Here is a 20,038-nt window from a genome sequence, read left to right on the forward strand (position 1 = left end):
GAGCTTTAATTGAGTTTCACTTTTGCTAGCTGCGCATCAGATTGCGAAATGTGTATTAGTGGGTGAAAATATTTGTGTAAGTTGTGTCTTATTAGGCGAAGTGCTTAAGATTCCAGCAAAAGAGTGATCAATTCAAAAAGTGGGTTTAGGGCACTTAGCGTTTGGTTCAGACAATAGGGTTTTGTGTTTTAGCAATTGAGAAATACTGTAACTGTGCAGGCAATGACTCAAGTCGCATTTAAGATTTTTTAATAAATTATTTCTGTCTCACTATTTTGCATAGTGTTATTAGTTTTCAACACTAACACTGTATTATGTTTCATCTCACTATTATGCATCGTGTACGTAGTACTCATTTTCAAGACCAACACTATATGCTGTTCCGTCTCATTATTTTGCATTGCCTGCTTATTCATTTTCAACACTATACTGGTAACTCTTTATTGTGCTCTGTCTCACTATTTCACATCACGGTCTTATTCATTTTTCAAGGACTTCCCTCTGTCCTCTCAAATGGAAACATTTTAAGGTAAAAGCTTAGAAACTGATTTATTATACTGTGTGTGTGTATGTATATATATATGTGTGTGTGTGTATTGTGTGTTTGTATGTTTATTTTGTTCTCAAATGCTTTTGGCACGGCATGCCGTCGTCTGGCACAGTGGCAGGAAATTGAAGGGCAAGCAGAGAGTGCCGTGGCGCGAGGACTTGGCGAGCAGGCGGAAATGAGCGAGGCTGGCGTGACCTTACGTTATATTGACTGAACGCAACCACGTCACAAAAGTTCATGCCGGGAGAAAACACTTTTTCAGGGAAACAAACGTGGAAGACAAATTCAATGCAAACCAAAAATTGCACTTCAATGCTCTCAGCTTTCATTTTTATATATTTTTCATGATAATAACTGAATGATAATTTCTAATGAAAAAAAAACCTTAACGTAATTTAAAAAATTATATAATTTGAAATATTTTTAAAAATAATTTATGATCTGAGAAGCCAGTTGGATTAATTAAGGGCCATTGTGTGTAAGTCAGAAAAGGCATGCTTTGCTGGCTGTGTGCACTCCGCGGTCCACTCAAATCTGCCAGGTACGCACTCTGGGTGGAGCAACGCTAAAATGTAGGCGTTCTCTGCCAAACTGCACAGCATGCGTGGATTCTCCTGTGGATTTAAGGAGGTTTCCTCCCCCGCACTCCAGAGGCTTGTAAATCTAGCGCCCCGTGAAGGCGAAACATCACATTGCACATTTGATTCGGTTAACTGGCCCCGACAGCCCTGTGACGGCTGACCGGTGCTGATGTTGAGGGACACATCTGGCCCACAACGCTCACCTTCGCTGACCTGACTGCCCGACGACCGTAATGTGACCGTACATTACGGCGATGGCTGAATGTCGACATATTATATCATATTAATTGGCGGAAAATATCGACACCAGTGAACTTCTTTTCACCTGCAAGGAGCTTTTCAGCTTCAGGTACACTGCAGGTAGCTTTTCCGTTTCAAATGAACTGCTGGCAGTTTGGAGTTTTTTTCCCCACTAGTTGTATGGTGCAATGGGGAGTTAGATTTTGAATTATTTGTTTTTATTTGATCAATGTTGGTCATAAAATACGTTTAAGTGACTCACCCGCCGTCTGTGCTGCCAGCTGGTTGCAGAGCCTGGCTGATAAAGACCGGCAGGCACAATCGCATTTCTATTGAGTGACCTACAAATGTACATTCAGTCATATGCACAGTATTCTGATTACTTTTATTGGATTTATTTCATACAGAATACAAAAACACATGCTAATACAAGTGTAGTGTGTTAGACAAGTGGTGCGCACGTCTCATTGATGTTGACATATCCACTGCGGAAGTTAATTTCATTTAAGGCATGCTATATTTTCCAAATGGATTTCTATGGCATTTACAAGTCTCAGGAGAACTCGATACTCCATAATTTACAGCCAGCCTCAGACTTCAATGAATTATGCCTCTTTGGTGGGTGAGTACACATTGCTCGATTACGCACAGCGTGTGGGCCAGTAGTCTGGATAGGAGAATACGTGTCGCTGGAACATGCACAAGCAAAAAAGAACGGGATCGGGCATGAACGGACTCGAATTGACTATGTAACTAACTAACTGCGATATTGGTGTTGGTTTGTTCGCTAACAAATGACTTCCGTGTAGCTGGAACATGCACAAGGAAAAAAGAACTGGACAGGCTCTAACTAACTAACTAACTAACGACAAAGCGCTGTCGATTTGTTAGCTAGCATGCAACTTCCTAGTCTGTAAAAGATGACAAGACAATAACGGTAACAAAAAGATGGACAGTCACATATTTAACTAACTAGCTAACTGACTGACTAACTAATTAACTAACCACCTAACTGTACATTAAGTGCCCTGTATGTGTGAGTTTTTGTAAGCTAGCGGGTGCTTACTTGCAAGCCGTGTGATTCAAAGGTACTCAGCCTAATGTTTCCCTTGTGTGTCTTTTCAGTTAAAATCCACACGGAGGATGACGACGGCAGTTCATGACATCACAATGATCACGAGAGAGTGCCATGATGCCCTGCAGGCGGTCGCAATGGTGTAGCGCGCTGAAGTATGCGCGACCTAGCGGCCGGGGTCACAGTAGGGGAAAGTGGGTTTGATCTGGAGGGAAATGTCTATTTACGTGTCTGATAATGAAGCGGGGCCTTTGTGACATTTTCACAGGCCCGAAGACACGAGTAACCTTCAGCCGCCGACAGGAACATTAAAGTATAGTAAAGATGATATGTTAATATAACATAAGAGCAATACAATACGCTTGTGCTAATTTTCTACGGTGTTGGTTGATATTACAAGGAGCCTAGACAGGAAGTGGTGCGCAAAGATGAAAGGAGGCTCTCTGGCTGAGGTAATTATTGGCTCTCACATAATAACTGTCTTATCTTTGATCATGACAAGTCTCATTTCCTCACCAATGAACTTTACGAAACTACCAGCAATATTATTATCATTATTATATCTTTATCTCATTCTATAATAATAATAATAATGTTATTTAATCAAAGACGTCCATTCAAATGCTTTGTGTCACATACATATTCAGACAATTTTGAAGTGAGCCCACGACTGTACTAGTCTTCTTTTATTATTATGATTATTGTGCCTCCAGACATTTCTCTAGGTCTCACAGTTATACAATATATTTATTTTGGATTTTGACGAACTCAATAACTGAAGTTAAAAGCATGAACCCACTTGCACTGTTCCTCACTGCTTTTCTTATACATCACATAAATCTATTTATCAACTACCACATTTGGCTTTTACATAAAACATGATAAACATAACATAAAATTGTGTGCCGGCACGGTGGGGTGCCTCACAGTTCTGAGGACTGGGGTTAGAATCCCGGCCCCGCCTGTGTGGAGTTTGCATGTTCTCCCCGTCCCTGTGTGGGTTTTCTCCGGACACTCCGGTTTCCTCCCACATCCCCAAAATATGCGTGGTAGGTAGATTGAAGACTCTAAATTGTCCGTAGGTGTGAATGTGAGTGCGGATGGTTGTTTGTTTCTATGTGCCCTGCGATTGGCTTGCGACCGGTTCAGGGTGTACACCGCCTGAAGATAGCTGGGATAGGCTCCAGTAGCCTGCGACCCTAGTGAGCATAAGTGCGAAAGAAAATGGATGGATGGATTAAATTGCGTTTTTAAATGGTGATTTTATTTGTTAAGGGAAAAAAAACTCATAAAAGCTACCTAGCCCTGTGTGAAAAGGTCATGTGCCACCCCCCTTGGCTATTCACATTTTTGGGTTCATTTTCACTGACCACACCCAAGCCTGATTACCTCCCGCCCTGTTCAACCAACCAACCAACAAACCAACCAACCAACCAACCAACCAACCAACCAGCATGTTGTCTGCCATTTTGTCTTTCTTCCCACACACCTGCCACCTGTCTGCACTCACACTTTTAAAGTTAATAAACTCCTTCAGTGAGTGGTTGCTCACAGATGGCTTTTTCAGTCTCAGACGCAATATGCTGTGGTGGGCGCTCCGGTTGCCGTGGCGACCAGGTTGATGCAATACAGGTTGTTGAGAGCGGCGCGAGTGGGAGGAGGGCTGAGGACACTTTATGTGCCCGCTAATGCGGGTAACAACACAGTACACAGGTCCCTCAGAAATCTATCCCGCAAAACCAATTGAGTTTTTGCTCAGACCGTGCATAAAGCATCAATTTGCAATCAACTTGCAGTAAAGGAAACATGTTTTACTAAAGATAAATAACCATGTAAAAATGTTTTTTAAATACTGGCTTCACAGTACCAGTATCAGTTACCTCTAGGATCTGGTCCCATTTAAAATGAATAGCGATCTTGCTTTACTGTAGATAACTTCAGTTACATCTACTGTGTTGAAAATCATTGAAAACCCAAAGTGTTCGTGCTTGACTATAGACTCCACGATGCTAGAGGAGAATTGTCTCAAATATATGACAAGTAGGTAAATTGAAATATTGCCTTATTTGATAAGGAAATCCCTCTTAACACACACACCCCACACCGCAAGATAATTAATCAGGATAATCTTGAGAGAAATCCGTTAACTGGACCTTTGCTGACTTTGATTGAAAAAGGGGAAAAATGCTTAACTTATGCCTGAATGTCTGTGTGTGGTTAAAGATTTACAATCATAAATCTTGAACAGGTTTAACGTTTTTTCAATTGTCGGCCCTGATCGTTTTCTGAGTAGATCGGGAAAGGAAAATCATTCTTAACACAACTCACACCAAAGGATGAACAATCCTGATCATCGTTAGAGGTGTCCTATAATCAGGCCTTTGTTGCTTTTCATTGAAAGGGAGGAACAGTTCTCAAATTTGTCCCAATTGTCAGTATGCGTGTACCCTGCTTTAAATATTGAACAGGTTTATCATTTACGAGTGTTGTCACCGACCGTTTTTCGGAGCAGATCGGTGTGGAAAAAAATCACTTTCATACCACAAGATAATCAATCAGGATAATCTGCTTGATCTCGTCATGACGGGTGATGTGCACTGTGTTGTCTTGGCGTCTATAAGCAGAGCTGTCAGCACCCAAAGGGCACCCAGAGAACCCGACAGCAGACAGGTGCACCCGGCCTCAGAAACTGGACCTCCTGCCAGGCTTGAACTTCCTGACCTTTAGTCACGCCACTTGAAACGAGCATGTTAATAAAATAACACATAAATACAAGCTTGTTAGTATGTTAACAACAACACTGATTATTTTAAGATGTTTAAGGCGGTTCGGAAGGTTGGGGGGAAGTGTTATGCTTCAGGACCCCACATTCTATTTTTACGGGGCTTTCTTGTCAGAAGGCCAGTGCATTTTGCACCAAGGAGGATGAGAGCGAGGCCAAAAAGTAGTCATCGCCCTTCGTGGGTGACAATGTCCTCCATGTATACCTCTCGTGGTGGGTGGGGGGGTTAGGGTCACCCCACTCTATATTCAGGTCTGTTTGGCTTTCCTGTTTATCGCAACACATGCTGTGGCCAAACAACAAGACCAGTATCACGGTATCACAGCATCTGTATCACAATTCTACATGATCAGCATTAAATTTGTGTGTGTTTTCTGAAATTCTGGCCAAGGATAAGAGAGAGAGAGAGAAAAAAAACTATAATGGTCCTCGCAGGGCACACCGAGGAACGCCTTAACTCATTTTGGTGCTGACAAAATCCATCCATCCATTTTCTACCGCTCATCCGAGGTCGGGTCGCGGAGGCAGTAGCTTTAGCAGGGATGCCCAGACTTCCCTCTCCCCAGCCACTTCGTGCAGCTCTTCCGGGGGGATCCTGAGGCGTTCCCAGGCCAGCTGAACGACGTAGTCTCTCCAGCATGTCCTGGGTCGTCCCCGGGGTCTCCTCCCGGTGGGACGTGCCCAGAACACCTCACCAGGGAGGCGTCCGGGAGGCATGCCTCAGCCACCTCATCTGGCTCCTCTCGATGTGGAGGAGCAGCGGCTCTGCTCTGTGATCCTCCCGGATGACTGAGCTTCTCACCCTATATCTAAGGGAGGAAACTCATTTCGGCCGCTTGTATCCGGGATCTTGTTCTTTCAGTCATGACCTACAGCTCGTGACCATAGGTGAGGGTAGGAACATAGATCGACCGGTAATTTGAGAGCTTCGCCTTTCGGCTTAGCTCCTTCTTTACCACAACGGACCGATACAAAGTCCGCATCACTGCAGACGCTGCACCGATCCGCCTGTCGATCTCCCGTTCCATTCTTCCCTCACTCGTGAACAAGACCCCAAGATACTTGAACTCCTCCACTTGGGCAGGATCTCATCCCCGACCTGGAGAGGGCATGCCACCCTTTTCCGACTGAGGACCATGGTCTCAGATTTGGAGGTGCTGATTCTCCTCCCAGCTGCTTCACACTTGGCTGCGAACTGCTCCAGTGAGAGTTGGAGATCACGGCTTGATGAAGCCAACAGAACCACATCATCTGCAAAAAGCAGAGATGCAATACTGAGGCCACCAAACCGGATCCCCTCTATGCCTTGGCTGCGCCTTGAAATTCTGTCCATAAAAGTTATGAACAGAATCGGTGACAAAGGGCAGCCTTGGCGGAGTCCAACTCTCACCGGAAATGAGTCCGACTTACTGCCGGATATGCGGACCAAACTCTGACTCCAGTTGTACAGGGACTGAACAGCCCGTATCAGGTGGTTCGGTACCCCGTAGTCCCGAAGCACCCCCCACAGGACCCCCCCGAGGCACACAATCGAACGCCTTCTCCAAGTCCACAAAACACATGTAGACTGGTTGGGCGAACTCCCATGCACCCTCGAGGATCCTGCCGAGGTTGTAGAGCTGGTCCACTGTTCCATGGCCAGGACAAAAACCACACTGCTCCTCCTGGATCTGAGATTCGACTTCCCGACGGACCCTCCAGCACGTCTGAATAGACCTTCCCAGGGAGGCTGAGGAGTGTGATCCCCCTGTAGTTGGAACACATCCTCCGGTCCCCCTTCTTAAAAAGGGGGCCCACCACCCCAGTCTGCCAATCCAGAGGCACTGTCCCTGATGTCAATGCGACGTTGCAGAGCCGTGTCAACCAGGACAGCCCCACAACATCCAGAGCATTTAGGAAGTCCGGGCGAATCTCATCCAACCCCGGGGCCTTGCCACCAAGGAGGTTTTTAACCACCTCGGTGACCTCAACCCCAGAGAAAGGAGAGCCTGCCTCAAAGAACCCAGACCCTGCTTCTTCATGGGAAGGCGTGTCGGTCAGAATGAGGAAGTCTTCGAAGTATTCTCCCTACCGACTCACAACGTCCCGAGTCGAGGTCAGTAGCGCCCCATCCCCACTATACACAGTGTTGGTGGTGCACTGCTTTCCCCTCCTGAGACGCCGGATGGTGGACCAGAATTTCCTCGACCACCTAAGCTGCATTCCGCTTGGCCAGCCGGTACCCATCAGCTGCCTCAGGAGTCCCACAGGGCAAAAAGGCCTGATAGGACGTTCCCAGCAGACCCTCACAATACGTTTGGGCCTGCCACGACGGACCGGCATCTTTCCCCACCGTCAGAGCCAACTCACCACCAGGTGGTGATCAGTTGACACCTCCGCCCCTCTCTTCGTGCTTTGTCTGGTCCCTCACCTCGGACCTGTTTGCCATGGGTGTGAAGCCCAGACAACTTAGCTCCTAGGATCATTGGGACACACAAACCCCTCCACCATGATAAGGTGACGGCTTCCAGGAGGGATGGATATATTATATATGTAATAACCTTTTAAAGTTAAAATGAAGAAAGTGGCCTGTCACTGTGGGTAGTTGAAACATGAAATAAGTAAATAAATACTAATGACAACGTTATCATGAAACCCAAGTAAAAAAAAACCGAACTGGTATGATCGTCATTATCATGATTTAATTTATTTTAAAAGGGATACTAAAGTAAAAAAAAAAAAAAAAAAAAATCTTTTAAACACCAAGAATTTTCTGGAGTTTAAACTGGATGTAATATTTGCAGTATTCAACATATTAATATAACAACCACAAAACATATCTACAAATATACTGACGTAAGAAAAATGACAATAATATTCTAGCATTTAAATTGGATGTAATACATTTTTAATAATATATTTGATATATTAACATACTAATAATTACAGGTATTTTGAAATGTTTAAGAAAACATAAAAAAGGACAATTATTTTTTGTAGTTTAGAACATTGAACATATTTTTTTTACTAATAATTCATTTAATATAGTAATATAAATACAGTACACATTGAGGTTATTAATTGAGTGCCAGACAGTTACTGTACTTGAAAATGTATCCATTTGCCATTCAAAGCCTGGCAACACGCAGATCCGGATAAACGTTTCAAGATAAAACAGTTCATAAGGCAGCTGTATTGGAAACATCTATATCAATGCTGCGTAAACCACACCTTCATGTCAAATCAAATGTTGAAATGATAATACAGGCGAGCAAATACGGAGTATGAAGCACATATCCTTGCCCAAGAACATTTCCAAACGTCTGACTGACGATTAATGCCTACATTTTGAAACACAGTTTCCGGTACAATCTCGCCGGCGTCCATCCTTGTGCAAGCTTGACCACAGTGCACGCGCACACTCTTGGCGGCATCGGATGGTTCAGTTTGCTTCTCTTCGGGCGGTCAGTGGTTCTTGATAAACTTTGACCGCCGCTTGCTTAGCATCACCGACGAGCACCGGACCGGGGAGGAATAACACAGAACCGGGCCCCCGGTTTGACAAGTCGCCCCGTGTCCGTTTTGCCGGTTCGCCTGTTGCTGGGCGAGAGCTTCAGGTGCGGACACCTGGAACGTGTTGGTAAGTTTTAATGGAGTTTGTCGTCCAGGAAGTGAAACTTGGTGCCAAATTGTGAGAGAAAGTGACTAAAAAAGATGTCGGAAAGTATTTGTGAATGAACATTGTGTAAATTTGAGCGAGCGAGGATGCTTCATTTATGTTCAGGGGTTGTAAATGTAGGCGGGTGACGACATATGAAAAAAAAAATATTGGATGGCACTTGCCACAACACAATTCATATTAACCATTATAACGCCATTAAGGTGGACTCAACATTTCCTCCATTTTGTGTCCAACAGAATGAAGTTTCAGTGCTACAGTCTATAAATATTCTCCTAATATATTGTAATTTCACTGCTTATTGTGCATCAACAGCAATTATAGTGGTTATTCATACAAACATAAGGTGAATTAATGTCAATTGTAGTCACTAATATGATTTGAGCCTACTGTTTTCACTATTAATCCGTTTAAAAAAGCCAAATGACTCAGTTTAGGAAGCATTTAAACCCTATTTATTGTTGGATCAGTGTGTAATGTGCTGTATTTGTGCAGTAATTATTGCAGTAGAGAAATATACCTATTAGTATGTTTTGTGACACAGTACATATGTGTGTGATTTTGTATATTGTAATCAGAACTATAGTGAAATGAAATTCGAATGACTTACTTCACAGAAAAAGGGTTTGTGAATTAAGTTTAACAAGTTTGAGGATGCTTTACTGGCGCTCAGGGGTTTCAAATTTAGGCGGTTGATGACAGATTAACGGGATGCTCGATGGCACGAGCCAAAAAAACAACACTTGATAGATGTCAATGGCAACATTGCCTCCATTTACCATCCTAAACATTCAAAGTTCTAATCGCATATTCAATAAATTGCCCTCCAAAATCTTGCTACTGTATTCTGCGCAACAACGGTAATTACTGTGTAGGGGCAGTTGATACGCAAGATGGTATCAATGTCCATTTCAGTCACTAATATGACTTGAGCCAAGTATTTTCACTGATAATCAGTGAAAAACAGACAATTGACTCATTTCCGGATGAATTTAAACACTGTTCATCGTTGGATTACTCTGGAATATGTAAGGATGCGCCAGTATCGGTATGGTATTGGTGCCGAAACTGTACATCAGTTCAGTACTGATTTGTAAAAATGCACCGAAACTACACACCGATACCACTTTACCAGCCTGCCATATACCTTCCGGCGAGGAACCCTGTTAGCTGTATGGAGATACTTTTGTGTGACGAAACTCTTAGCTGCCTGCAAATTATGGTTCACTCGGGCGGTGGCGGAGGAGAGCACTGAAAAGTAAGCAATGGTTTAATAAAGTATCACTTCAGTTGTCCATTCTATAACTTGTGGTATTCTCAAGAAGCGGTCTTGTATTTCTATTTTACTCACTTTATTTTGTTGTTAACACACAGCGGTAACATGGCGTCTTATGTTTATATCCACCAGACTCTACATTCTTCTTCATCTTTTATGTATGTTCACCATTTACATAGCGCGCCCTAGTGTTTGGACTGATTTTTCATAATAGCATAAACGGGCTATTATTTTGACCATGAATGTATTATCATTTAGTTATTAGTTTGGTCTGCGACATGTCAGAGAATAGGCAAAAATGTTGATCATTGTTTCCCAAAGTAAAAGCAGATGTTTCCAAATGCCTTAATGTGCTTAAACACAAAGATAATAAGTCTGCTTTCATGGAAGACTACAGAAATCACAGAATATTTACTGTTGAGAGGCTGAAATCAGAGGATTCGTTAGTTAAACGATGACTCTAAATGATGCATTGATTATCAAAATGGTTATCGATTCATTTGATAATCGATTAATTGTTACACATCTACAAATGTAAGTACGTGTACTCATACTCGGTCAAAAAACAAAGTGTCATCATTGCATCCCTAGTAACATACTCTATTTGTGCAGTAATTATTGCATTAGTGGTCTTAAAGTGGTGATTTTGAAAAGTCAGAAATATAACTGAATGACATTTTACAACAAAATGACTCATTTTTAATTATGTCCAGGGGACGTCACCTTTGCTATCAAGTAGTCATGTAAACATGAGTTTACGATAGCGTCGTGAATACAGACTAATTGTATATTGATCATAGCGTTGTGAATACGGACTAATTGTAGATTGATCATAGATTTTTCTTTTCTGATTTATACATTGATCACTTAATAATTGTATCATCATACTACCAAAATACCACTATTGCATTGTGATTCTCACCCCTATTGCTGTTGTACTGCTTTTTGTGCAGCGACAGCAATTGTAGTGGCAGTTAGTACAAACATGAGGGGAAATAATGTCAATTCAGTTACTAATATGACTTCAGCCTCGCCGATGATCAATGCGAAAAACACAAACAAGTGACTCAATAACTGCTTTCGACCTATTTAAACTGTATTTATTGTTATATTATTGTGCAATATACTGTATTTTGCAGTAAAACTGGTGCAATAGTGGCCTTAAAGTGGTGAAATACACTTGCCATGTGCACTCCTACTATGACACTAATGATGAACGTTGTGTGTGTGTGTGTGTCTGATTGAGCAATGCAGCATTGACATTTTTTCATACAGTGACATTCAAATGATATAATTTACCCCAAATATTCACTTTTAATCAGATCTATTGGGACTGACAGCCAATATCTCGCACGCATGGAAATAATCGTAGCAATTTTTCACTGCTAATGAGAGAAAATAAAGCAGGGAGTGTGCTTCATAATATAAAATATTTGCTGGATGCTCTGTAAGTCTTTTGTGTTGTTATGCCGGACTGTGCATTGTGATATTTAATTTCATTTAGTGTCCGGGTGGTCGTTTGAGTGTTTCTGTGAGGTGTCTTAATGGTGTGCATTGTGTACTGTCGGATGTCACCTTTGCTGCCAAGTATTCACGTAAACATATGGGTGTAATAGCGTGGCGAACACAGGCTAATGCAGGGGTGTCAAACATACGGAACGCGGGCCAAATCCGGCCCGGTAGGGGCTACAATCTGGCCCGAGGAGGAATTTAAAAGTGAAGAAACATATGCTGTGGTGGTGGGGACAAAGGGTAATTTTGAGAATTATTCTTATTATTAGGTAGAAAATGGAATTATAGTCATTCCTAGTCTTCATAAGTGCAATACTATATTTTACCTGTGACTTAAACTTTGGTTGTTTTTTAAAATAATAAAACATGGCATTAAAGTTAAAGATTTTACTAATGTACTTGTTTTGTTTTGCATTAAAACAAAGGGGAAAACCGTGTTGTTATTTAATATTATATGAAGTATCTCCAGCACGCCCGTGACCCTAGTGAGGATAAGCGGTACAGAAAATGGATGGATGGATGGATGAAGTATGGTATAATTTTAGTGGTCTGGCCCCTTTGACATCAAATTAGGCTGTATGTGGCCCCTGAACTTCAATGAGTTTGACAACCCTTGTCTAATGTATTTTCTCTCTTAAATATGGTCTGAACCAAGCTGTAGTGCAATATACATCATGTCATTTGCAGGGTCTAATGTAGTCTAGATATTTAACTCATTCACTGCCAGTCATTTTCCAAGCAGAGGTCTCCATATTGCCGTTTTAGTGCATTTTGACTGATCTTTCAAGACCCACAGAATATTGTGTTCTGTGACATTATAAGCACCGAACTTCCCAAAAGAAAGAGGAGACTCTTCTTCTCCTTCTTTAGTACTCGGCAGTAGAACATGGGTTGGTTTAACCCAAAACGCCGGTGACCCAAAAAGTGGAGAAAACGAGCTTTCTGTTGAAAGAATCGTCAAGCAGAACAGTGACTTTGACGCTAACACTTTTTTGTTTTGTGACACCTCAAAGTATAGTAATATAGTACAGTAAATAGTTATTAACACATAAAACTAAGAAACTCACCAAATCATATTAAATCAGGGGGCTGAAAATGTGCAATTGTCAGTTTTCAAATGTAGTAATTTGTAATCCAGTACGTTTTTTCCCGTTTTTCATATGATATGTGGAAAACCGTGGGAGCTCGTGCATTACATGCATAAATAATGATCGTAAAAAAGAAGCTTATCTCAGCACGCCACATAATATTTTTCCGTGACAGTTTTAAATCAATTTTACTAAAATCTGGTGTGAATAGGCTCGGATGTGTTACTGACTGTATTGGATCACAACGAGCATTCATATAATATTACAAGCTTTCTATGATAGTTGAGATATTAAAACCTGATTTCTTCTTATGTGGTCTTTTTCCTCTTTCATGGTGAAACGATCCTCCAAGCTGCTATCTCACCTCACTATCTCCTGCCGTGCCCGCCACCCATTTTGTTTTGTCCTTCCGTCAGTTTCCATACGGCCGCTGTCTTTGCTCGCGTCACCCGCTGAGCCAGGGTGACCGCCAAACGCCGAAGCTTTAAGCCCGCACACACCGTGACGATCCAAACGTCAGCTGACCTTTCTTGAAAAATCATTAGCAACCTTCGCTTAGATTCCACGAAAAGTTCAAAGCGATGGCCGCAGCTATGACGTCGCTCGCGGCTTGTTGACCTGCCAGTGCAAACACACACTTAATTCCCAATTAACTGGGGGACAACGCGGTGCACCAACTTGTATATTTAGTTTGGAGCTTTAATGAAATGTATTATGGGAACAATAGAAAGTGTGTTAAAGGTTGGACTGAATAAGTCACTGAGCTGTCTAGATTCATTGCTTCATGAGCACACATGACTTCAACAGGCTTAATTAATGACGAACACAATTTCCACTCAAGGTGGGAGAAAATACAGTATTGATATTGTGATGTGCGGCGTTGGTATCACCTGTGGTACGCCAACATCCAATATTGATAGTGTCGCTCTGCAACAAGAAGCCCACAGTGTTTCCCAACCTTTATTGAGGCTAGCCACATATTTTACATACAAAAATCTCTCAGGACACCACCAAATAAAAATGTCATAAAAAGTGAATATACAGGTTAATTCCCATATTTTATAGACATATCTATAGTATATATATCTGTATCATCACGGGCACACCCCCGCAGGCTCACGCTGCCCTGTTACTTTGTTGCCTTTCAAAAGTACCTTATGTGTAATGTTACGGGTCTGAGGTTTTATTTTCTTTGAGGCTGCAGGGGGTGTGCCCGCGAATGTGTGACAAGTGATTGACACCGCATAAATCGAGCCTTCTGTCTCTAATTGGCTGTTTTTCCTTTGGCATTTCTTGTATATCAAATTAGAGGTTCAAGATGGAGCTAGGGACGGCACATTTATTTATTTATTTATTTTTTAACAGATGATATTTATCATGTACTAATATAAAAGTCATACTGACCGTTTTAACAAATATGACAAAAAGTGATTTTGTTTAGAAAATTGCAATCTCCCCTTTAAGAGGCACCGTTTTATCAGTCATTTGGTATTGGTTTGGGTTTGCAGCGTCAGACAATGAGCAACATTGCAGACTTTTTCTTCTTATTCAAGGGGGGGGGGGGAGCGATTAAAATCAGAAATCAAATTTTTTGGGGGGAAAAAAAATCTGTGATTTTAATTGAAGGCCATATCCCCCAACTGGAGCTGGTACTAAGACACATCCAGATTTTTCCATTCCCTCTTCGTGCCCAAGTCCCCTCCACTGGCCTGTGTCGTTGCCTCATGTTAGACTGGATGTAGGAAGATGGGGGTGGAACCAAAAACTGGGGGAAGTGCAAAAACAGAATCTGACAGCTGCACGAAGCCTGCCTCAGGGCCCTCTCTACCACCACGGCAAGCGCCCCCCTGCCTAGTTGACCGGCATGCCCAGAGGGAAGCTCTCCTCCCGGGGAAAGACCCAACAGAAGCTGCCACACTTGTCAGTTGGGAGCTGCATCAGTGATACAGCTTGCCCTGGGGCAGCCCATGCTCAGCTTTAACTTTTTTTCCCTCTTGTAGTTTCAAAAAATGGTACATTTGTACTTAGAATTCTAATATAACGATACATTGACAAACAATAAAAGTTGCCTGCACTTGAACGCATCAAGAAACACTGAGGTTAAATGGCCCAGCATCAAACCTGAAACCTGCTTGCAGTGGCGTTACAGTACCAAACACTAGACCACCTTGCTAATGAATTGGAATTAAAAGAAAGATTTGTCCCTGAAGCCAGTTTCACTTTAACATTTCACGCATAACATTTGAGAAGCTTCTATATCATGAGTAAACTTATAAAAAAGTCTCATGCTTGAAAAAACACACAAAGTCAGCCATTCTGATCTCTGAGAGATCATTTCCAGGGCGCCTTCCAGGACCAACTTGTCCTATTGATTTTGTCGAATAGCTACCAAATTTGAGCGTCATATACCAGACAGATGGATTGCGCACAATGGCAAAACACTGGAGGTTTTGCAGTGGCGTGTGGACATAGCTCAGCGACGAAGTTCGAGGCCTCGCCAGACAAAACAATTGTTTGCATTTTCCAGCCTATAAAACGCTATTGTTGCATAAACAAACCACCCCAAAACACATCACATTCTTCACCTGCCATAGGGGCTCCATCAACGCTCCGTCCCTTGTGTTTGGCTTCAACAAAGTCATTCTCAACGGCGGACCTCGCTACCTGCACATACACAGTGGCCTCAGTGTGTACGCTTAAGCAAACACACTCACAGTGAAGCGTTTATGCTGCCGAGCGTTTAACACAGCTTCAGTGTGCTGCAGCAACGACAACACGCACTAAAAATAAATAGAAGGCTGTTACAAAGTTCACAAATCCACTCTTACACTTGTGAAACCAGATTTATCATTTTAGTCTCGTGAATCGGAGTCACAGTGATCGTTTCCAAGGTGCTTCAAAGTATTAAAAGAAGATTGAGTGATAGGCTGCTTTCATTATTAATCAAGGCTTTGTGGAATAGGGCTACTGTGACCGATTAATTTTTTTATCTCCACGTGGCAAACGTCTCATCCTGCCACCACGGTAATGGATGTGGCTATTAGAGTCAGTACAGGGGGTGGGAGGTAATGTCGAAACGCCTCCAACTGCCCGCCACCCGCCGTCTGCCGCCTCCGTGGCCGCATTGATCGGCCTAGAATGACTTCCAAACCGCGGCGAGGACATGGCGTCGTCTTAGCTGGTTATCGAATGGGCTGCACGACGTGGAGGCTGGGTATTGACGGCAGTGGTAACATCCATCACAGCCTCAGCTAGCCCGCTAGCTCGTATTCCCCCCCGCCCCAGAACAAAAGTGCGTCTTTTGCGCGGTTGCACGCCTTTTATCGCCTTCTTCACACTGAAAGCGCGCAAAGGAAGAATGAGAGCTTTATTAGCTTAGCCTCACAACTCTTTAGCAATCTGTCGACGGCACTTTAAAAGTTTAGCCAAACTATGTTGCTCATATTGACTGGTAAGTAACAAAACAATCTCTGATTCAGTTGCAGTGTTTAATGCTGCTCTCAAAACGGCTGAAATATCCTGCTTGCGCTTACAAGGTCCAATCCATTCAAACAAAATGAAAGAAGACGAGCCTGCGATCAGGTAGTAGGTCTAGCCCATCCGCTAATAATCCATACGGTGATAATCCACACTATAGAGAAACCATATGAAAACCTTTTCTTTGTTTGAGCCTTAAAATACCCCTCCAAAATTTCAAACAGATTTAATAGTATTATAACACACTTTTTAAACACATTGTAAACATATTAGGCAAAAAATTACATTGCGATTTTTTTTAAAACCCTGCAATAAATATTGCGATATGAAAACAATACAGACTTGTGATGTGAAAATTTTCTCTCTTTTTCTCTCTGTATACAGTATTAGTTTCACTGGAAAAGGAAGTAGGCTATGCTCAGTATAGCACAAAGGAATACTGTGGAATTTTTATAAAATAGAGACTATAGTCAAAAAACTGCGAGTAACTGACACCCTTTAAAAATGTTTATACTGTACTGAAATTGTCTCTCGGGAGATGGGTCACTTCAACATAGTTCCTTGGCGGGAAGACAGGTCTTTTGGCACATTTTATGGCATCTTTGTGCCAATAGATAGGGCTTCAGTGCCAATTTATGGCATTTTAGGGCGTAATTAGGAATCCCACTCGCAATTCTGGCCCTACTCCAATATTACTGGCTCTAGGACACGCACCGCTGCACTATGATTGGCTGCTGTATCGCGGTAGAACACGCCTTACTGCTTCCAGACAGGAAAGTTAAGTATGTGACTTAAGTGTGGCGGTGTTAATGTGAGTCCCACTTACTGTAATCGTAACTATAACCCATCCTAAACCGTTTTAGCCCCAACCCTAGCCTTAATCCTAACCATAACAAACTTATTTTGTATTGTATTATTATTTTTTATATATTTGCAGGAGCCAATCATGTTGCAGTCTTGCAAGGATTGCAAGTGGGATTCCTTATAATGTGTTTTAGAGAGCCCATAATCAGTGTTAAGGCGAGTATTTCAGCAAATAAGAGGGTGGATTGGAAAAAAAACAACAACAGAGCAGCGAATCGCGAATTGGTGGGGGAACAACGTATCCTGGTTTTCTTCTTTAGTTATATAAAGGGGTTGAATGATTAGAAAAGTTACAATTATTACCATTTAATCATGATAATAGCAGGTATATGATGTGTAATAGTAGAGAAGAGGAAGTGGATTGGTTTTCAACCTTGCATTCATAAATGGACCTCACCGTTTTGGTGTTGAAGCGACCGCCCTTGGCACAACATTAGTTAGCGTGTTGACTTGATCCCCCCCGAGCTTCAGCGCAGTCATCACAAGCTCATGGCGGCCTGACATGCGGCGTAATTGAACCATAAATTGTTGTCCCCCCAGTAAAGAGACTATCCTTCACTGTTTTTTGTTTGGTTTTTTTGGCTTCCCGTGGCTTTTTCTGCTGACAAAACAGCCGAGGATGAGGTTAACAGCAGTATTAGTGTCGCTTTCACAGTGAGAGCGTGCACAAAAGATGAAACGGATGCAACTGCTGTCCTGAGGAGACACAATTTGTCCACACAAACCTCAGAAAAGTAAAAAAAAAAATCAAGAGGCTTCAGCAAACATCTCTTATTTGAAAATGCAAATACATTGTGGTCCTTGGTAATCATTTCACTTTGTTTGATTTTACAGCATGTTATCTATAAGGGAATTGAACAGGAGTGGGCAAATGTTTGTTCTAAAGGGCCATATTTGATTTGACCAAATCATAGGTAAAAAATGGGATAGCAAAAAATAAGTTAGAATGTGTATGTAAAATAGTGTAATAATAAAAGTCATGCAAATTTTTTTTTTATATTCGTCAACTGGAATCCAACTGTTTACTGCCATCGATGTATGTATATATTCATTTAGTTTGTTTTTCAACTGGTAGGCGTGGAAGAGGGTCTCGCCCAGCTTGTTGTGAAATTCAGGATTTTAGACCACTGTAATGACTAACAGATTCCTGTAGATTGCATTGCATCACTTTTGGTTTGGTTTGGTCAGCACAACTTTTAGTAGAAGGTAAAGATTAGGCGGTGAATCTCGACTTGTCATGTCTGTTATGAGGGTGAGCAATGCCAACACGTTGCAAGTCGGATTCTCTTTTTGCACTTTTGTATTTTATGAAAAATATTTAATTTCAACAATAAAATAATCTGTTATGCTCATGTTAAAAAATTCTTATATATAATTCATTTAATTATAATTAATGAACCAATTAATACAATGAAACTGGTTTATTTTACTAATGTGTACTTAAAATAAATTAAAATAAAATAAATAAAATCAATTATTGAATGAGAGCTGAATAATACATTTTGCTGTAATGTGTAAATGCTCTTTAAGTCGTGCTTTCCTGCACAGTCTGACTGTACCAGCCTTAGCTTGTGTTCCAGGGACTGCTGATGCACCATTGGACGAAATCAATCATTTTAAGTTTTCTAAGTCTGTGTGTTCATGTTAGGCCGGAAATGAATGTAAAATCAATGTTTTTTATTTTTTATTTTTTTAGTTTATCTAGGACCAGTACAGAATTACGATTAGTTTGATAAGATGCATCTTCTGGAAGAATCATATCTGATTTTAGCCACATATAAAATATTGAATTCAGTGCGATCTTTCTCAGCTTTTCTGCTCATATCCAAATTTGGTCACTTAAACCAATGGAGTCACAACATTTTGGCTTCTTCTTCTGTCACATTAGTTCCGCCCTTAAAAATATATCACAAACTTAACTAAACTACAAACATAATTAAATGTTAAACGTTTCAAACTACGGGCTATACTTTCCCACCCCTGGATAGAAAGTTGATCCTTCACCAATTTCAAATATTTTACTTTAATTTCTTTTTCCTTTAACACTGCGCTTACTCAAGGCTCAACAAGCTGACCACTTCACAGGCTGCTCATCCCCAGACCGATGGTCTCTGCGGTCCCTGAACGTTCCGCCCACCTTCCAAAACACACAGAGGGCCGCCCTGTGGCCCCCACGAGGCACAGTACTGCCTTGAAGGCCGTACATTGGAGCTCTGTGTGTTGCTGTTTAACTTCCTCCTCCTCCGCCCCGCATTTACAACGCCCACCCTCCCATATGTGCCCCCTTACATACACACACTCACCTTTGATTCCTCGAGTCGCTGTGTAGAGTCTGATTTAGAATGCCTCCTGTTTTCTTGCCTGTGGAGTGTGATCTCAGAGGACCGGGTCGATCCAGAATCCTCTGAACACGAGAACATTTCAAACCGTCAGATTTAAACAAAATGTTGTTTTGGAGCCCGAAAACACAAAAATGGGGAAAAGGGGTCTCGTTTTTGAAAATGACATCATTCTGTTTTTGATTAATCTTATCTTGAAGAGCAACTGGTTAGAGCGACTGGCTAGAGCATCTGCCTCACAGTTCTGAGGACCGGGGTTCAATCCCCGGCCCCGCCCGCCTTTGTGGAGTTTGCATGTTCTCCCCGGCCTGCGTGGGTTTTCTCCAGGCACTCCGGTTTCCTCCCACATCCTAAAAACATGCATGCGAGGTTAATTGACAACTCTAAATTGCCCGTAGGTGTGAATGTGAATGTGAGTGCGAGTGGTTGTTTGTTTGTGTGTGCCCTGCGATTGGCTGGCAACCAGTTCGGGGTGTACCCCGCCTCCTGCCCGATGATAGCTGGGATCGGCTCCAGCATGCCCACGACCCTAGTGAGGAGAAGCGGCTCAGAAAATGGATGGATGGATGTCTTGAAGAGATGGATGCAAATTGGTG

General features: G+C 42.1%; 1 protein-coding gene across 1 annotated transcript in view; it reads left to right on the forward strand.

Moving 5' to 3' along the window:
* The first annotated feature begins 8,663 nt into the window (after positions 1–8,663).
* Positions 8,664–20,038, forward strand: part of znf385c (zinc finger protein 385C) — a 118,558-nt gene continuing 107,183 nt past the window's right edge. Inside the window, exon 1 of the mRNA XM_061749817.1 lies at positions 8,664–8,847. The gene's annotated coding sequence lies outside the window, so the exon portion shown is untranslated. The remainder of the gene's footprint in view (positions 8,848–20,038) is intronic.

This window comes from Phyllopteryx taeniolatus, chromosome 16 (assembly GCF_024500385.1).
Source record: "Phyllopteryx taeniolatus isolate TA_2022b chromosome 16, UOR_Ptae_1.2, whole genome shotgun sequence".
Lineage (NCBI taxonomy): Eukaryota > Metazoa > Chordata > Actinopteri > Syngnathiformes > Syngnathidae > Phyllopteryx > Phyllopteryx taeniolatus.